The 17,500-nt window shown below is 34.9% G+C and overlaps 1 protein-coding gene across 3 annotated transcripts in view; it reads left to right on the forward strand.

The window, feature by feature from the left end:
- The window catches only part of LOC144978098 (rho family-interacting cell polarization regulator 2-like), a 130,772-nt gene that overhangs the window by 7,303 nt on the left and 105,969 nt on the right, over positions 1-17,500 (forward strand). For all 3 annotated transcript variants that reach the window (XM_078923707.1, XM_078923703.1, XM_078923704.1), the window contains exon 2: positions 7,373-7,480. The gene's annotated coding sequence lies outside the window, so the exon portion shown is untranslated. The remainder of the gene's footprint in view (positions 1-7,372; positions 7,481-17,500) is intronic.

Consider the following 17,500-nt stretch of genomic DNA (forward strand, 5'->3'; position numbering starts at 1 on the left):
GTGAACATTTGAGTGTATTCAATTCCTCTTATTGCGATCCTTTGCTTGTGTCTGGATGAGACTTCTACTTCAAAGTGACCTCAAACTAAGTACACCGACATTTTGCCCTTGGAATTTCCCCCTTTCACACCAATCCGCTTTGTCTTACTGTTTCTTGGTGCTTTGAATCATAAATCAGTTTTTTTTTTACTTTCCCATTTTATTCCTTTTTTCCTGGCTCTGATATGACCTATGACCTAGATGTGTCGAAAGAACCATTAAAAAATCTCCTTAAAAACAAAAACAAACACTGGTCCAGCTTTTCTCCTCTTATCTATAGATAGTATGCGATTGGCTAAGAAGCTCATCACATTGCCATCCGGAAGTATAACGGACCAACACACAAAACTATGTGTAACCATGAACTTTTATAGTCGGGGTAATACAGTTTAGTGAGTATCACTCACAAAAGCTGGCGGCAAAATACAAAAACAAAGGCTTGAGTGACGTCATCTTCGACCTATCTATAGATAGATAGTATGCGCTTGGCTAATAAGCTCATAACATTGCCATCCGGAAGTATAACGGACCAACACACAAAACTGTGTGTATCCATGAACATTTATAGTCGGGTTAATACAGTTCAGTGAGCATTACCCATGAACGCGGATGGCAAAAAAACAATAACAGAGACCTGAGTGACGTCATCTTCGAACTATCTATAGAATGCGCTTGGCCAAGGAGTTCACAACATTGCCATCCGGAAGTATAAATGACCAACACACAAACTCTGTGTAACCATGAACTTTTATAGTCTTGTTATTACAGTTTAGTGAGAACAACTCACAAACGCGGATGGCAAAAACAATAACAAAGGCCCGAGTGACGTCATCTTCGAACTATCTATAGATAGATAGTATGCGCTTGGCTAATAAGCTCATAACATTGCCATCCGTAACTATAACGGACCAACACAAAACTGTGTGTATCGGGTTGATACAGTTCAGTGAGAATTACTCATAAACGCGGATGGCAAAAAACAATAACAAAGACCTGAGTGACGTCATCTTCGAACTATCTATTGAGGAGCTGAAGTAGTTGCCTTTTATCATCATTACTGCTGTACTCTGTAAAAACGCATATATTAAAAATTTTGCCAGAAAACTCGGCCTTCAAATATCGATCGATTAAAATGATCCTCATCTTGGCAAAAACATCTCAATCCTGGGTCTTTGAGGAAGTCCCGGGTTTGAGAGTTTTTTTTTTTTTTTGGACAGGACAGAGGGTCATTTTAGATATAGATAGTTTGAAGATAACGTCAATCGGGTCTTTGTTATTGTTATTTGCCATCCGCGTTCATGAGTAATGCTCACTGAACTGTATTAACCTGACTATAAACGTTCATTGATACACACAGTTTTGTGTGTTGGTCCGTTATACTTCCGGATGGCAATGTTATGAGTTTCTTAGCCAAACGCATACTATCTATATACATTATGTAATTACACAGTATGGTAGATTAGCTTCAATATGTGACACATGATCCGTTTGTGTGTGTGTGTGTGTGTGTGTGTGTGTGTGTGTGTGTGTGAGTGTGTGTGTGTTTGTGGATGTGCGTCTGTCAGGGAAAATTTTATAAAGAAGAGTAAATTCCCTTTATTCCTCTTGATGAGGAAGGACGGGGTGTGTATAAGCGGGGTGTTGGTGTGTGTAAAGTGAGTGTGTATGTGGTTGTATCTATGTAAATGTTTGTATGTTTGTGTGCTTAGTGTTCAGTTTACTGTTGATTGAGCGGCCCTCTATTTTATTCAAGCTTACAAGAATTCTTTTTAATTTTATAAATTATGTATAGAGATTTTGTCCATGCAAGATTTGTGGCGAATGGAAATATTGATTTGATTATGAAGCTAACAGTGTCCAATGCATGCAACAGTCCCTGCCCTCTTTCTGAGCTTATAGATAGAATGCGCTTGGCCAAGGAGTTCACAACATTGCCATCCGGAAGTATAACGGACCAACACACAAACTCTGTGTAACCATGAACTTTTATAGTCTGGTTAATACAGTTTAGTGAGAACAACTCACAAACGCTATAGATAGTTCGAAGATGACGTCACTCAGGTCTTTGTTATTGTTTTTTGCCATACGCGTTTATGAGTAATGCTCACTGAACTGTATTAACCCGACTATAGATAGTATGCAGATGACGTCACTCAGGCCTTTGTTATGGTTTTTGCCATCCGCGTTTGTGAGTTGTTCTCACTAAACTGTATTAACCAGACTATAAAAGTTCATGGTTACACAAAGTTTGTGTGTTGGTCCGTTATACTTCCGGATGGCAATGTTGTGAACTCCTTGGCCAAGCGCATTCTATCTATAAACGTTCATTGTGTGTTTGTCCGTTGCCATCCGGAAGTATAACGGACCAACACATAAAACTGTGTGTATCCATGAACGTTTATAGTCTGGTTAATACAGTTCAGTGAGCATTACTCATAAACGCGGGGGGATGGCAAAAAACAATAACAAAGACCAGAATGACGTCAACTTCATACTATCTATAAACGTTCAAGGTTACACATCATTTTGTGTGTTGGTCCATTATGTTTCCGGATGGCAATGTTGTGAGCTTCTTAGCCAAGTGCATACTATCTATAGATGTTACTGTTTTTAGCCAGCCATTCTTATGATTCGTTCTGACTGCATTCTATCAATCACACTATAAACGTTTAAGGTTACACATAGTTGTGTGTGTTGGTCCGTAATATCCGGCTGGCGGATGTATAGATAGATTGAAGTTGACGTCACTCAGGTCTTTGTTATTGTTTTTTGCCATCCACGTTTATGAGTAATTCGCACTTAACTGTATTATCCAGACTATAAAAGTTCATGGTTATACAGAGTTTTGTGTTGTGGTCCGTTATACTTCCGGATGGCAATGTTATGAGCTTTTGAGCCAAGCGCATACTATCAATAAGTCCTTTTGTTCAGCTTGACTCTTTGGTATGTTTACATCTTTCAAAAACAAAGCGGCGTGTTTACATTCAATCCTTGGACAGCAACAAATCACGTGATCAACGACTCGGTTGGACGAAAGCCTGATTATAGATAGAATGAAGTTGAGGTCACTCGTGTCTTTGTTATTGTTTTTTGCCATCCATTTTTATGAGTAATTCTCACTTAACTGTATTATCCAAACTATAAAAGTTCATGGTTACACAGAGTTTTTGTTTTTGTTGGCCCGTTATACTTCCGGATGGCAATGTTGTGAGCTTCTTAGCCAAGCGCATACTATCTATAGATCTTTCCCATACATTGATAACATTTATTACCTGTATGTAAATCATGCCAGTCCTATCTACTTATCAGAATAAGACTGTGGATCATGAATGAATAATGATGATGCTGGCAATAATAACAATAATATAATAACAATAATAATAATACAAATAATAATAATATAATAATAATAATATAAATAAAATAATAATAATAAAAATAATAATAATAATAATAATAAAATATGATAATAATATAATAATAAAATAATAATAATAAATAATAATATAAATAAGATTTGATGATGAATAATAAATATAATAATAATAATAATAATATAATAATAATAATAATAATCATGAAAATAATAATAATAATAAATAATAATAATAAAATAATAATAATATGATTTGATGATGATAATAATATAATAATAATAATAATAAAAATAATAATAAAATAATAATAATAATAATAATAATAATAATAATGATGATGATGATGATGATGATGATGATGATGATGATGATGATGATGATGATGATAATAACGACGACAACGATCATGATGATGATGATGATGATGGTAATAAAAATAAAAATAATATAAACCGGCGAGATACTTTGGCATTGTGTCGCCATTTTTGTTTGCTCGTGTTTAATCTCTCCTGTATCAAGGAACAACACAGAGAGTGTTTGTTTGACTGTTTGATTAGGGGATTTACAGGCACACTCACAATGATAGCTGACCTTATCATTACGGTCCATTGGAATGTCTGTGTGTGTGTGTGTGTGATGACCCACATACAATCGTTTATCATTATCATACCTGTCCTCGCTTGGATTTTGATAGTCCTAAACACCCACTCCCCCCCCCTTTTTTTTCCCCCAACACACACACATTCACACACATACACACAAACACACACACACCTAACTCATCATTACGAAACTATCTGACATTTTAACTCTGTCCGAGCAGGCTTGAGTTTCAAATAATAGTACAAAAATAAAATAAATAAATAAAAATTATAGAGAGAAGTCAGCGAATGTGTTTATAGCAATGGATAAAAGATCAGTTTAAAATAATAATAATAATTTAAAAAAAAACAACTGCACCCCCCCCCCCCAAAACAAACAAACAAAAAACAAAAACAAAACAAAAACAAACAAAACAACAAAAAGCAACAAAACAAACAAAAATACAGCAAAGCAAATCACAAACGGACAGAAAGAACACTCAGAAAAATTGAGCGACTATTTTTTGAGATGATTAAAATTTCTTATTAAATTGTTTTCGGGTATATCGTCATCTTTATGCTCATCATCATCGTCATCATCAGCCAAATGTTCTTGTTTATACCTACCATGGTATGGGCCACTAACATCTTCCATCCACCCACCCCCACCACCCCTCCTTCAACAAACCTCTCGTCTCTTTATAATAATAATAATAATAATAATAATAATAATAATAATAATAAATAATAATAATAATGATTATAATAATAATAATAATAATAATAATAATAATAATAATAATAATAATAATAATAATAATAATAATATATAATAATAATAATAATAATAATAATAATAATAATAATAATAATAATAATAATAATAATAATAATAATAATAATAAATAATAATAATAATAATAATAATAATAATAATAAATAATAATAATAATAATAATAATAATATAATAATGATAATAATAATAATAATAATAATAATAATAATAATAATAATAATAATAATAATAATAATAATAATAATAATAATAATAATAATATTCCACATTCTTCCTCCTCATTGCTTCTATCCTTCCCCACCGGCCCTCCAGCCCTGCCGATAAGGTCAGTTGTTATTTTATCAAATCCGAACTGGTGGTCGGTCATATATTCTTTGTGAATGGGGTCGATCTATATTCGTGTTTTAGTCCAACCTAGTCATCAATCACATGATTTGTTGCTGTACAACGATTGGACATTTCTCAATGCATCTAAACACGCTGCTTTGTTTGTGAAAGTTGTAAACATACCCATGAGTCATGCTGAGCAAAATGACCAATTGTAACGTTGGATATTTCTCAAATTGTGAACGTTTTTCACTAAGTGGGTCATTTTGAGCACACTTTGCAATGTGACCAATGACCTCGAGCACATGGAAATGTAATATAGATCGTGCCCATTAAATGAATATGAACAGTTATAAGTGCATTTCCACAAATGTCCAATGCGCTTAACAATACTTCCATTTATTCCCGCAGTAAGCCGCTTGGAACAATGTTCCCTTTTCACACAGTAATGGTTGTCTGTTAGGCGTCATTTGCACTAACATTTTTACAACATCTGACACCACTTGGAGCTAGATATTCATTCACACCCGAGTCGAATTTGGTCAAATAGAATTAGAAAAAAAAATAGTTTTACTTCCCATGCATAGGATTTTGCCGCACCCCCCCCCCCCCCCCCACCTCTTATGCCAAGACTATTTCTCTTTCATGGACGATACTATATCGACAAGGTTTCCAGATTGTTATATATTGTATGAAGGTTTAAAGATGGTATTGGGTTAAAAAATACTAATAATAAACAAACATATTGATTTCCTGGACTAATGTCACGCAAGTATTAAATAAACAATAGCTGTGTAAGGGTTAAACACCACAACACACTCTTTTCAATACACACCTTACACACACACACACTTGCACACATCACAAATACAGATGATAAGCACAACTCACACATATCACACGTGCAAACACATAATATACCAACCGCCCCCCAAAACAAACACAAACACATATACACACCCACCCACCCACACACACACATACACACACACACACACACACACACACACACCCAACTCCATACAACCAATTAACCTTGCCCCATTGTCTCTGGCTGTCCTCTTGTCATAGTTGTCAGATGAGGCATTGATTCGTCCAAGTTCATCAAAAATAACTGTCGTCTGTTCATTTAGCACCTGTACTGTACCAGTTTTAATCTCCAAAGGCATTTTGGTTATTTCATCTGTTGACCTTCCTTGTGTTTAAATATGTAGATCTAATGAATGTTTAAATTGAAAAAAAAAAAATCACTTAAGGTTATGGTTTTGTTTGTTTGTTTTGTTTATGTACTGTTAACATGCCATAAAAGATTATATGTCGTATATAGATAGTATGCGCTTGCCTAAGAGGCTCATAACATTGCCATCCCGAAGTATAACGGACTAACACACAACACTGTGTGTATCCATGAACGTTTATAGTCGGGTTAATGCAGTTCAGTGAGCATTACTCATAAACGCGGATGGCAAAAAAAAAAAAACAATAAAAATAAAAAAACAATAACAATAACAAAGACCTGAGTGACGTTATCTTCGATCTATCTATATGTTGAACCAAACTCAGTTGAATTGAACTGGGTGGGGCCTTTTGTTCTCTCATAGTGGGCAGGGAGGGAAGGGAGATCACTTGTTGTGTCTTCTGTCTCCGTATAATATAGATAGAATGCGCTTGGCCAAGGAGTTCACAACATTGCCATCCGGAAGTATAACGGACCAACACACAAACTCTGTGTAACCATGAACTTTTATAGTCTGGTTAATACAGTTTAGTGAGAACAACTCACAAACGCGGATGGCAAAAACAATAACAAAGGCCTGAGTGACGTCATCTGCATACTATCTATATTATTATGTTTTTCAACTTGCTTTTAAGATTGTTATTATTATTATTATTATATTATTATTATTATTATTATTATTATTATTATTATTATTATTATTATTATTATTATTATTATTATTATTATTATTATTATTATTATTATTATATTATCATTATTATTATTATCATTATTATCATTATTATTATTATTATTATTATTATTATTATTATTATTATTATTATTATTACTATTATATATTTCATTATTTTTAGATTGATTAATTTGTTTATTTCTAAATCAAACCACTACGAATGAAACTAGTTATACAGAAATGACATATTTCTTTTTATTTCTTTCTTTCTTTTTTTTTTGTTTTGTTACTTTTTCGTTGTTCCCAAGTGACTTTTGTCTTGTGTCCATCCATTGCAGGGCCCAGGATTTGTAGCCGTGTCTTTGGTGGGTGTGTGATTCGTCCTATGATATAGACTGGTGGATATTCGTTGTTGTACTTGGAAGATTGGATATTCTAAACATGGGGTAAGGATTTACATTGATGAGTGTTTTCACATTGGCCTCCCTTGATTCTCTTTACATTGTCACTCTCTCTCTCTCTCTCTCTCTCTCTCTCTCTCTCTCTCTCTCTCTCTCTCTCTCTCTCTCCCTCTCTCCCTCCCCTCTTTCTCTCTTTTTCTCTCTCTTTCCCCTCCCCCCTCTCTCTCTATCTCTCTCCTCTACTCTCTTGCTCTCTTTGCCTGTCTGTTCCCCCCCCCCCCCTTGAGTCAATTAGTATTTGAGGTTCTATCAGTTCACCACCCGATTTACCGGTGACAATCACGTTATCAACCTGTACCATTTGTATGTCCGTATGTCTGTATGACTGTATGCCTGTTTGTCTGTCTGTATATCTGTATGTCTGTCGCACTCTAACCATGTCCCCCCCCCCCTTTTTTTTTCATCAAATTATTTTAAACCTGAGACTTAAATGAAGTCTTGGGGTTGTATGATTACCTACGGCACATTTTATTTCATCCATCGATATTTTGCCTTTACAAAAATACAAAAAAGAAAATTGAAACAACTCTTCCCCCCCCCCCCCCCCAAGAAAAAGAAAACCTACCCCCCCCCAAAAAAAAAAAAAAACAAACAAAAAAACAAAAATAAAAACAACAGAAAAACAAAACAAAAACAAAACAAAAAACAAAAAAAAAACAACAAAAAAAAAAACAAAAAAAAAACAAAACAAAACAAAACAAAACAAAAACAAAAAAAAACCCAGTCAAACAAAAACAACAACAAAATAAATAACAACCCAAACCAACCAATAGTGCGTTTTGTCAATGGATGGAGATGGGAACGTATCAATGACTTCTTGTATATGAAGTCCTAGGAACGTATGCTCTATCAGTGTGGGACCAAGTAAGTAAAACTGCGTCTTTGATTCTTTGGGGAATCCAGGCGTTTATTTATGCATGAGGTTGGAGGGCTCGATACTATGATATTACTATTGTCCTGTTCTTGGTGTGCTTTGAGTATTGTGTGATGGTTGTAAGTGTGTGGTGTCTGATTGTATGTGTGTGTGTGTGTGTGTTTGTGTTTGTGTATGTGTGTGTGTGTGTGTGCGTCTGTGTGTTTTCTCACGCTCTCTTGCCATATTCAGGAGTTGACAGAACAGCATTCTCGGTGTCCCAAAACACAACAACAAAATAATCATTGCAATACTGATAGGAGGAAAACGTTACGCATAGTTTTGTGTGTTTGCACGATTGATCTGGCGGGTAGAATAGACGAGTATTTTATCTAATAGCATGAATGACACCCCCCCCCCACACACACACAGACAACACACACACACACACACACAATAATTACAAAAGATAAATAAACAAATTGGTTGTGGTGACGTCACCTGCATACTGCCTATCGTTTACCTGTGGAATTGTTTATTGCCCGATATACATAATACACATATCTATATATATATATATTATATATATATATATATATATATATATATATATATATATATATATATATATATATATATCGTAACGAATGATAAAAGTGATAACAATATTATAACGTAGTATAAGTATAATAAGATAATTGCCTGCCACGCCCACCCATGGCTGGCCTATCGACCCGTCTCGTTAAAACTGTTCATGGCCCCCCAGACCTTGGGTCTATATCTGGATCTGGCGTCATGATTGGATTGGATTGGCTTCGTATCTCTTATAGATGGTATGCGCTTGGCTAAGAAGCTCACAACATTGCCATCCGGAAGTATAACGGACCAACACACAAAACTGTGTGTAACCATGAACGTTTATAGCCTGGTTAATACAGTTTAGTGGGAATTACTCATAAACGCGGATGACAAAAAACAATAACAAAGACCTGAGTGACTTCAACTTCAAACTATCTATATTTCTTCACACTCTTCTCTTCTTCTTTTTCCATCCTCCTTCCTCCTGTCCTCCTCCTCCTCCTCCATCTCACCACAACCACCACCGCCTCGTTCTTTTTCTCTTTCTCATCCTCCTCTACCAACTCAATTTCCTTCTCTTCTTCCTTTGCCATCTCCTCTTATTTCTTCTTGTCCTCCTCCTCCTCCTCCTCGCCACAACCACCACCGCCTCGTTCTTTTTCTCTTTCTCATCCTCCTCTTCCTCTACCAATTTCCTTCTCTTCTTCCTTTCCATCTCCTCTTCTTTCTTCTTGTCCTCCTCCTCTTCCTCCTCCTCCTCCTCCTTCTTCTTCTTCTTCTTCTTCTTCTTCTTCTTCTTCTTCTTCTTCTTCTTCTTCTTCTTCTTCTTCTTCTTCTTCTTCTTCTTCTTCTTCTTCTTCTTCTTCTTCTTCTTCTTCTTCTTCTTCTTCTTCTTCTTCTTCTTCTTCTTCTTCTTGTCAATATTCAATAGAAATCCCTCCCATCGTTGCCGAAATGCGGTCAGGCTTCTTAAACGAGAAATAAGAATGATGGATAGTGACAGTGAAAAAAACGTGATTCGTTAATAAAATGAAAACAAAAACAACACAAAAAAAACAAAACTGTCATGGTCTCAAGTGAGTAAAGAGCTACTCGACTATGCATAAAGATATATGTAGAATGAGGCCCCAGAATTTACTAGTTACTATAAATGAAAAACAATTAACGATTTGTTTACAATGAAATAAAAATAATGATGAAATTTAATTAAAAGAGATAAACAGTGATCGTGGCAGTTACAAATAGAGATATGAATATTTTACGTAACTTATGATAATATGTCAGGTTCGTAAGTTTACGTTTCCAGGCAGTTGATGGGCTTGGATGATCTATTCCTCTGATAATAGGATTGGACTCGTAAAATTCCACTTCCAGGCAATTGGTAAGAAGTTATTGTGAAGTCCTCTGACAGCGGGCTTGGGTTTGATCCTTGAAGATTATACAGTCAAAGTTAAAAGCTCCGGCGTCTTAATGGTGTAGATATAATATCTACAAAGTCCCAAAAGATAAAAATCTTCCAGTATATATATAGGAATAGAGCGACTGGCCGTCCGGCATAGATTGTGGAGAGAAAGTGAGTGTAGAGTGTTAGACCTATCAGCTTTTATAATAAGTGGCTACGTGACAGAATGTAGAACGAAAAGTATTCACTAATTAGAAATTAATTCGAGGGAAGGCTATAAAAGGAAAGACGATCTAATATTAGAAGGTAAAGTTTATCTAAGCCTACTGAAATATAACTGGAGTGAGATGAATTCAGTTCTTAATAAAATAAAATTTAATAAGATAATTGTGAACAACCTTTACTGTGACACCCCCCACCCACGTTTAAAATATACTCTTTAACCATTATGGGAAAGATAGATTTTACAAACGGAAGTAAATTTACTATCATGATACTCTAGCATTAATCCATTGTTATGATTTGTGCTACAATTAAATTATTTATTAACTAGACATGGAAATGTTTATATTAACGTAGGTATATGAATGGGTGACAATAACAATGAAAGATTGTGATTACAAATCATTGTGATAAACAATATGATGGCAATGTGATTACAAATCATTGTGATAAACAATAGTGATGGCAATGAAGCATGATTTAAGTCGATGATATGAAGGTAATTTACTGAATGAAATGAATGAAAATGTAAATGGAATATTGACATTTCACTTATTAATCATAAATGAGTGAAAATTCATAACAATAATAGATAAAGAGAAGATTTCCCAAATCATGAATGGGTATGGTATATATATCCAAACAATACTCAATGTTACATTAAGTTGGGTCATCATGTTTACAAATAAAATTATCGAATTTGTGCGTTCTGATTTGGCATAATTTTCGAGGTAACTAACAGTATGCATGAGAGGTTAACTTATACCCTTCTCACGTGTTTATACTAATCGAGAAAGTAGGTCGGCGTGAATATTTCACAGCCTGGTATGTGAGAGATACTGAAAGTGTAATTTTGCAAAAATAGACTCCACCTTAGTACTCTACTATTATTCATTTTGTTATTTCTTATGTACGTGAGTGGTTTATGGTCCGTTTCGACCACAAACTCTTTTAGCAGTAGATATCTGCTGAATGTCTTTAAAGCAAAGACGATGGCCAGTCCTTCACGCTCTATTACAGAGTATCGTGATTCTCTGTCCAATAATTTTCTGCTTGCATATAAGCAAGGCATTAGAGTTCCCTCATGTTCCTGTAATAGTACACCTGCGATGCCCTTATCAGACGCGTCAGTTCTTACAACAAATTCTTTTGATATGTCGGGTAATTTAAGAATTGGTTCTGAACAGAGTAATGCCTTTAATTGGTTAAAGCTATTCTGACACACTTCTGTCCAAACAATTTTGTTCGGTGACCCATTCTTTGTCAGATTTGTTAGCGGTGTCGCGATGTGCGCGAAGTTGTAAATGTATTTCCTGTAAAAATTTAGGAGCCCAAGTACTTTGCGTACTTCTTTTTTTGTCTTAGGTGGTTGCAATTGTGCGATTTTTGTTTGTTTTTCTGTCTCGGGTGTCTGTGTCCCATGACCAACGGTATGATCAATCCTGTATTTGAAGCTTCGATATTAGTAAACATAGGTTGCGACACTGTGTCTCTATCAAAATACTTTTTTAGCATATTTGCATGGAATGTCTTTGTTGTGTTGTTAATTTTAATCTCGTAATTAACATTAGATTTTACTGCTGTTATTTTGAATGGTCCTTTCCATGTAGCTAAAAGTTTACTCGAGTCATCGGGTAAGAGTATTAGTACTTTGTCACCAATCTCAAATTTTCTTGACTTGCTTTTTCTATCGGAGTATTCCTTGTATTTCTCTGCTTTTTTTAGTGACGGATTCCTGTGCTAGCTTACACGTGTCCTCTATTCTGTCTTTCAGGTTTCTTACATATTCGTAAGCAAACATAATTTCGTTATTGTCCTCCTCATTCCCTTTACAAATGTCGGCTACTATATTGATCGGGCCGCGAGGTGATCGTCCATACATCAACTCAACTGGGGAGTAGCCTGTAGATTCTTGGGGTATTTCTCTATATGCAAATAGGATTGCTGGTAAGTATCTGTCCCAATCATCTGGTTTTTCTGCTGACACTTTTCTTAACATATTTTTTAGAGTGCCATTAAATCTTTCACAAAGACCATTTGCTTGGGGGTGGTAGGGAGTTGTGAATGAGTGTTGGATTCCCATGAGTTTCATGGTTTCATGCATCATATGTGATGTAAATTGGGGTCCATTGTCCGACAGTATCTCATTTGGTATGCCTATTCTAGTAAAAATTGTCATCAATGCTTCAGCTATGTGATCCGATGTAGTTGATTTCAATGCTATCGCTTCTGGCCACCTGGTTGCGTAATCGACTAGTGTTAGTATGTGTGTATGGTTTCTATCTGATTTTGTTAAAGGGCCTATAATGTCAATTGCAACTTTTTGAAAAACTTTTTCAATAACTGGGGTTGTCTCTAATGGCAATCTCGGTATTCTGCCTTTTGCGACTCTTCTTTGGCATGTGTCACAAGATTTCACATATTCTCGGACGTCTTTAGTAATTCCAGGCCATGTGAAATTCTCGGATATTCTCTTCAATGTGGAAGAGCTCCCAAGATGTCCAGAAGTTATTGAATCGTGCGCTATTCCAAGGATTTTGTTTCTGTAAATACTCGGCGTGACCAGTTGTTTAGCTATTTTATTTCTTTTCCTATGTAACCTGAACAGAATATCTTTTTCAATGATGTATTCAACTTTTGATTTCGTCCCTTTGTTTGCGATATTGAAATATGAAGTTAAAGTCGGGTCCTTTTTCTGTTCTTCAATGAACGTGTTCCTGTCAAATTGTTGTGGTTCAAGAGAAATAGTCATTGGCTTCTCTGTTATCTTAGTCATCTTTCTTGTTTCTGCTAGACAAGCTGTTTCTTGGTTAATGACCATTCTTTTACATCTGTTGGGTTGTCTTTAAGACCTTTTATATTGCCAACAATAACATCAGCGACGGGGTTGGGAAGTATACAGCATTCCACTATTCCTGTATAGTATGGGGTTTCTATGTACACGTTAGCTGTTTCAAAGGTTTCGACTGTGCCACTGAATGTGATGCATTGTACCGTTTTTCCAGTTTTGTCTTCGTCATTGATCAAAGATGCTTTTATTCCTACTGTACTGCATCCTGTGTCTCTCAATATTTTGCAATCAGTTCCATTAGCTTTGCCTTCACAAAAAAATAGCGATCCTGATTTGTGAGTTTGTGTTAAAAGTGACATACCTTTCACGCAATACACATTTATATTTTCTCCTGACATTACTCGTGTCTGATTGTTTACACTTGTTTGGAGTGATGCATTTGCAGTTTCTTTTGGATATCCCACGATTTTGTAACATTTGTCTGCTATGTGGCCTTTCATTCCACAATATTGACATTTAATTATAGGTTTGTTGGTTTTCTTATACTCAGTATTATTGTCAGTGCTATTTCTTGTTTTGTTTTGATAGGGTCGGCTATGGTCTCTATTGAACTGTTTGTTCCATGGTTTGTTACTATGATCCTCCTGTTTCACTTGCGTGTTCCGAGTGATTGATCGGCTCGTTCTATTTGAGTACTGAACTTTAGGTGTACATGGACTCTGAGCAGCGGCAGCGTAGTATGGTTCCTTCAATGTTCTGCTAAGGGGTGTCAATGGATGTGCGCTGTTAAAGTTTTCTTTAATTTGTCCAAGTTTTCTGGCTTTCTCTCTTTAAAGAATGCGACTAAATCTGGGTTGCAAGCTTGATAGATTCGATTCTTCAGCGTGAGATAGTAAAGGCCTGCAAAGTCGTCTTGTTTTACGTTTGCCAACTCAAGCCACCGATTTAGAAATTGAGTAATTCGGTTCACGAATGTATTAAAGTCTTCTCCATTTTCCGGTTTTGCAGTGTGAAACCTTTCCTGGTAACCATCTTCCGTTAATCTAAATCTTTTTAGTAGAGCGTCTTTAATTTTTCCATAGTCATCTGCATCTTCAGTTGTTAAGGTATAGAAAACTTTTAGCGGTTCTCCAGATAAGCAGTTAATCAAGGCTGTGGCCCATTTGCTTTCTGGCCAACGATAACCTTTAGCCTGAACTTCGAATCGGTGTAAGAAGGATTCTAGACAGTCTGAGCGTTCATCGTATGTTGGCATGCGTGGAAGTTTCACGAAAAATTCATCACTATTATTATGTTTTCTTTCATGACCGGTTTTTGTTTTTTCAATTTCCAGCATCATTTGGGTCCTTTTGGTTTCTTCTTCTGCTAAAGCTATTTGTCTTTTTAGTTCCCTTTCTTGGACTCTTTCTTCTCGTTCTTCTCTACGTATTCTTTCTTCGTGTTCTTTTTCTTCTCTACGAATTCTTTCTTCATTTTCTTCTCTACGAATTCTTTCTTCATGTTCTTTTTCTTCTTTTACTTTCTCTTCGCACCATGAAAATATTCTTTCCTGGGGTATTTCTAAGTCCTTTGCGAGACTTAAGTATCTTTTATATGCTTCCATGTTGCAATAAATTAGTTACGATATTTTATATATATTATATTGACAGGATACTGTTACTGACTGTTTTATTTATTTACACTTACTGGAATGAACTGTTCTATTTTTAGAAATCTCTCTCTCTTATTTCAACTTATTATGTATGTTGAATTTGATGCCTTTTATCGTTATATCTTATAAAGCAATGTGTCAATACAATGCGGAGTTATTATGACTTGTGTCAATAACAATGTGTCAATCGCGTGTACTCTAAACTATGTTACTACGAAAAATGTATCACCAATGTGTGTGACTCGTCGTTAGTTTGTGTACAATTATTCGCAATGACGCTAATATACTAGAGTGTGATAACAATAATAGGATGCCAAAATAATCCCAAGTTATCTATCACTAAATATAACACGACGGCTAGTAGACTCCTTTTATTATTATTTAGTTTTTAAAGACTCACTTTTCAGAACATAATATATAAGTGGTTTTCGGTAACAGTAATATGCCAAAAATGCATTTAAAACAAATCCCTATGCAAAACAAATCACGATGTCTATAGTTACTATGTGATGCCCAACTCATGTAAAAGAGAATAATGAAGGATATATTTACCAACTCAGTTCGTGGCTGGGACCTCTCTCTTGTTTAATGGTTGTTCAACAATTGTAATTAGGCATTGAAGAGTGTTTAACAGTGATGTCTGAAATACAAAACAATAAAATATCGTAAGATTTACAATAGTTACAAAATGTGTTCACAACACTGAGTGATTGGATGATAGGTGAATGAATCGTTATGGAATGTAAACATATTGAAAACAATTCATGAATGAGGCAAACAACAAAATGAAATGAGTGATATAATAACAAAGTGGACAAGGAATGAATGAATGAATGAAAAACTGAGTGAATAGATGAATGAATGAATGGATAATGTATGAATGAAAGAATGAAGGGAGGAATAAATGTATGAATGATTGGATAAATGAGTGAATAAACGGATGAATGGATGAATGGATGAATGAATGAATGAATGAATAAATAAATGAATGAACAATGAATGAATGAATAATTTATAAATGAATAAATGAATGAAGGAATGAATCAATAAAATGCTATTCAATTTGAATGAAAGAATGAATGGATAAATTGCTATTCCATTTAAATGAAGAAATGAAAAAGAAAAAAAAAATAATCCTGTAAATAGGGAGTTCAATTAAAATATGATCAAGTGGGGCAATTAAGAGTTTTACAATTTAAACTTTAAAGTTAGATGAAATAGATATAAGTAACTAAATAAATTCAATTCTTTATATGTGTCCCCTCCAAAATGTCATGGTCTCAAGTGAGTAAAGAGCTACTCGACTATGCATAAAGATATATGTAGAATGAGGCCCCAGAATTTACTAGTTACTATAAATGAAAAACAATTAACGATTTGTTTACAATGAAATAAAAATAATGATGAAATTTAATTAAAAGAGATAAACAGTGATCGTGGCAGTTACAAATAGAGATATGAATATTTTACGTAACTTATGATAATATGTCAGGTTCGTAAGTTTACGTTTCCAGGCAGTTGATGGGCTTGGATGATCTATTCCTCTGATAATAGGATTGGACTCGTAAAATTCCACTTCCAGGCAATTGGTAAGAAGTTATTGTGAAGTCCTCTGACAGCGGGCTTGGGTTTGATCCTTGAAGATTATACAGTCAAAGTTAAAAGCTCCGGCGTCTTAATGGTGTAGATATAATATCTACAAAGTCCCAAAAGATAAAAATCTTCCAGTATATATATAGGAATAGAGCGACTGGCCGTCCGGCATAGATTGTGGAGAGAAAGTGAGTGTAGAGTGTTAGACCTATCAGCTTTTATAATAAGTGGCTACGTGACAGAATGTAGAACGAAAAGTATTCACTAATTAGAAATTAATTCGAGGGAAGGCTATAAAAGGAAAGACGATCTAATATTAGAAGGTAAAGTTTATCTAAGCCTACTGAAATATAACTGGAGTGAGATGAATTCAGTTCTTAATAAAATAAAATTTAATAAGATAATTGTGAACAACCTTTACTGTGACAAAAACAAACCCACTAACCCCCCCCCCAAAAAAAAAACAAAAAAAAAACCCAACAACAAATAAACAAACATAACAAACAAACAAATATACAAAAACAAAAATTAAACCAAAATAAAAAAAATAAACAGACAAAAACAAAACAACCAAACAATGATATTATAATCGGAATATTTACTTACTTATTTACTTAGGCCGCCCCTTGGGGCGCCCAACATGAGCCACAAGTCTTCACCATTCTGTCCTGTCCTCCATAAGCGTACGCAGCTCCCGGGTGTTGTCCATTCCTGTGTCATCTAGCAGACAGTCAGTGTAAGTTTTATTCTGCCTGCCTCGGAATATTTGAGCTTGAATAATTTATAGAACACATCGATAATAACCACAAAATATTCCATCATGGCTTTCTCAAATTTACTCCGCGTTTCCTTTCTCGTTTCCTTCCGGTCGAGTCATCTTACCACAACCCCCCCCCCCCCCCCTCTATCAACAC

The sequence above is a fragment of the Berghia stephanieae genome, chromosome 8, assembly GCF_034508935.2.
Source record: "Berghia stephanieae isolate SIO BIC M18660-M18661 chromosome 8, UCSD_Bste_1.3, whole genome shotgun sequence".
NCBI classification, from domain to species: Eukaryota; Metazoa; Mollusca; class Gastropoda; order Nudibranchia; family Aeolidiidae; genus Berghia; species Berghia stephanieae.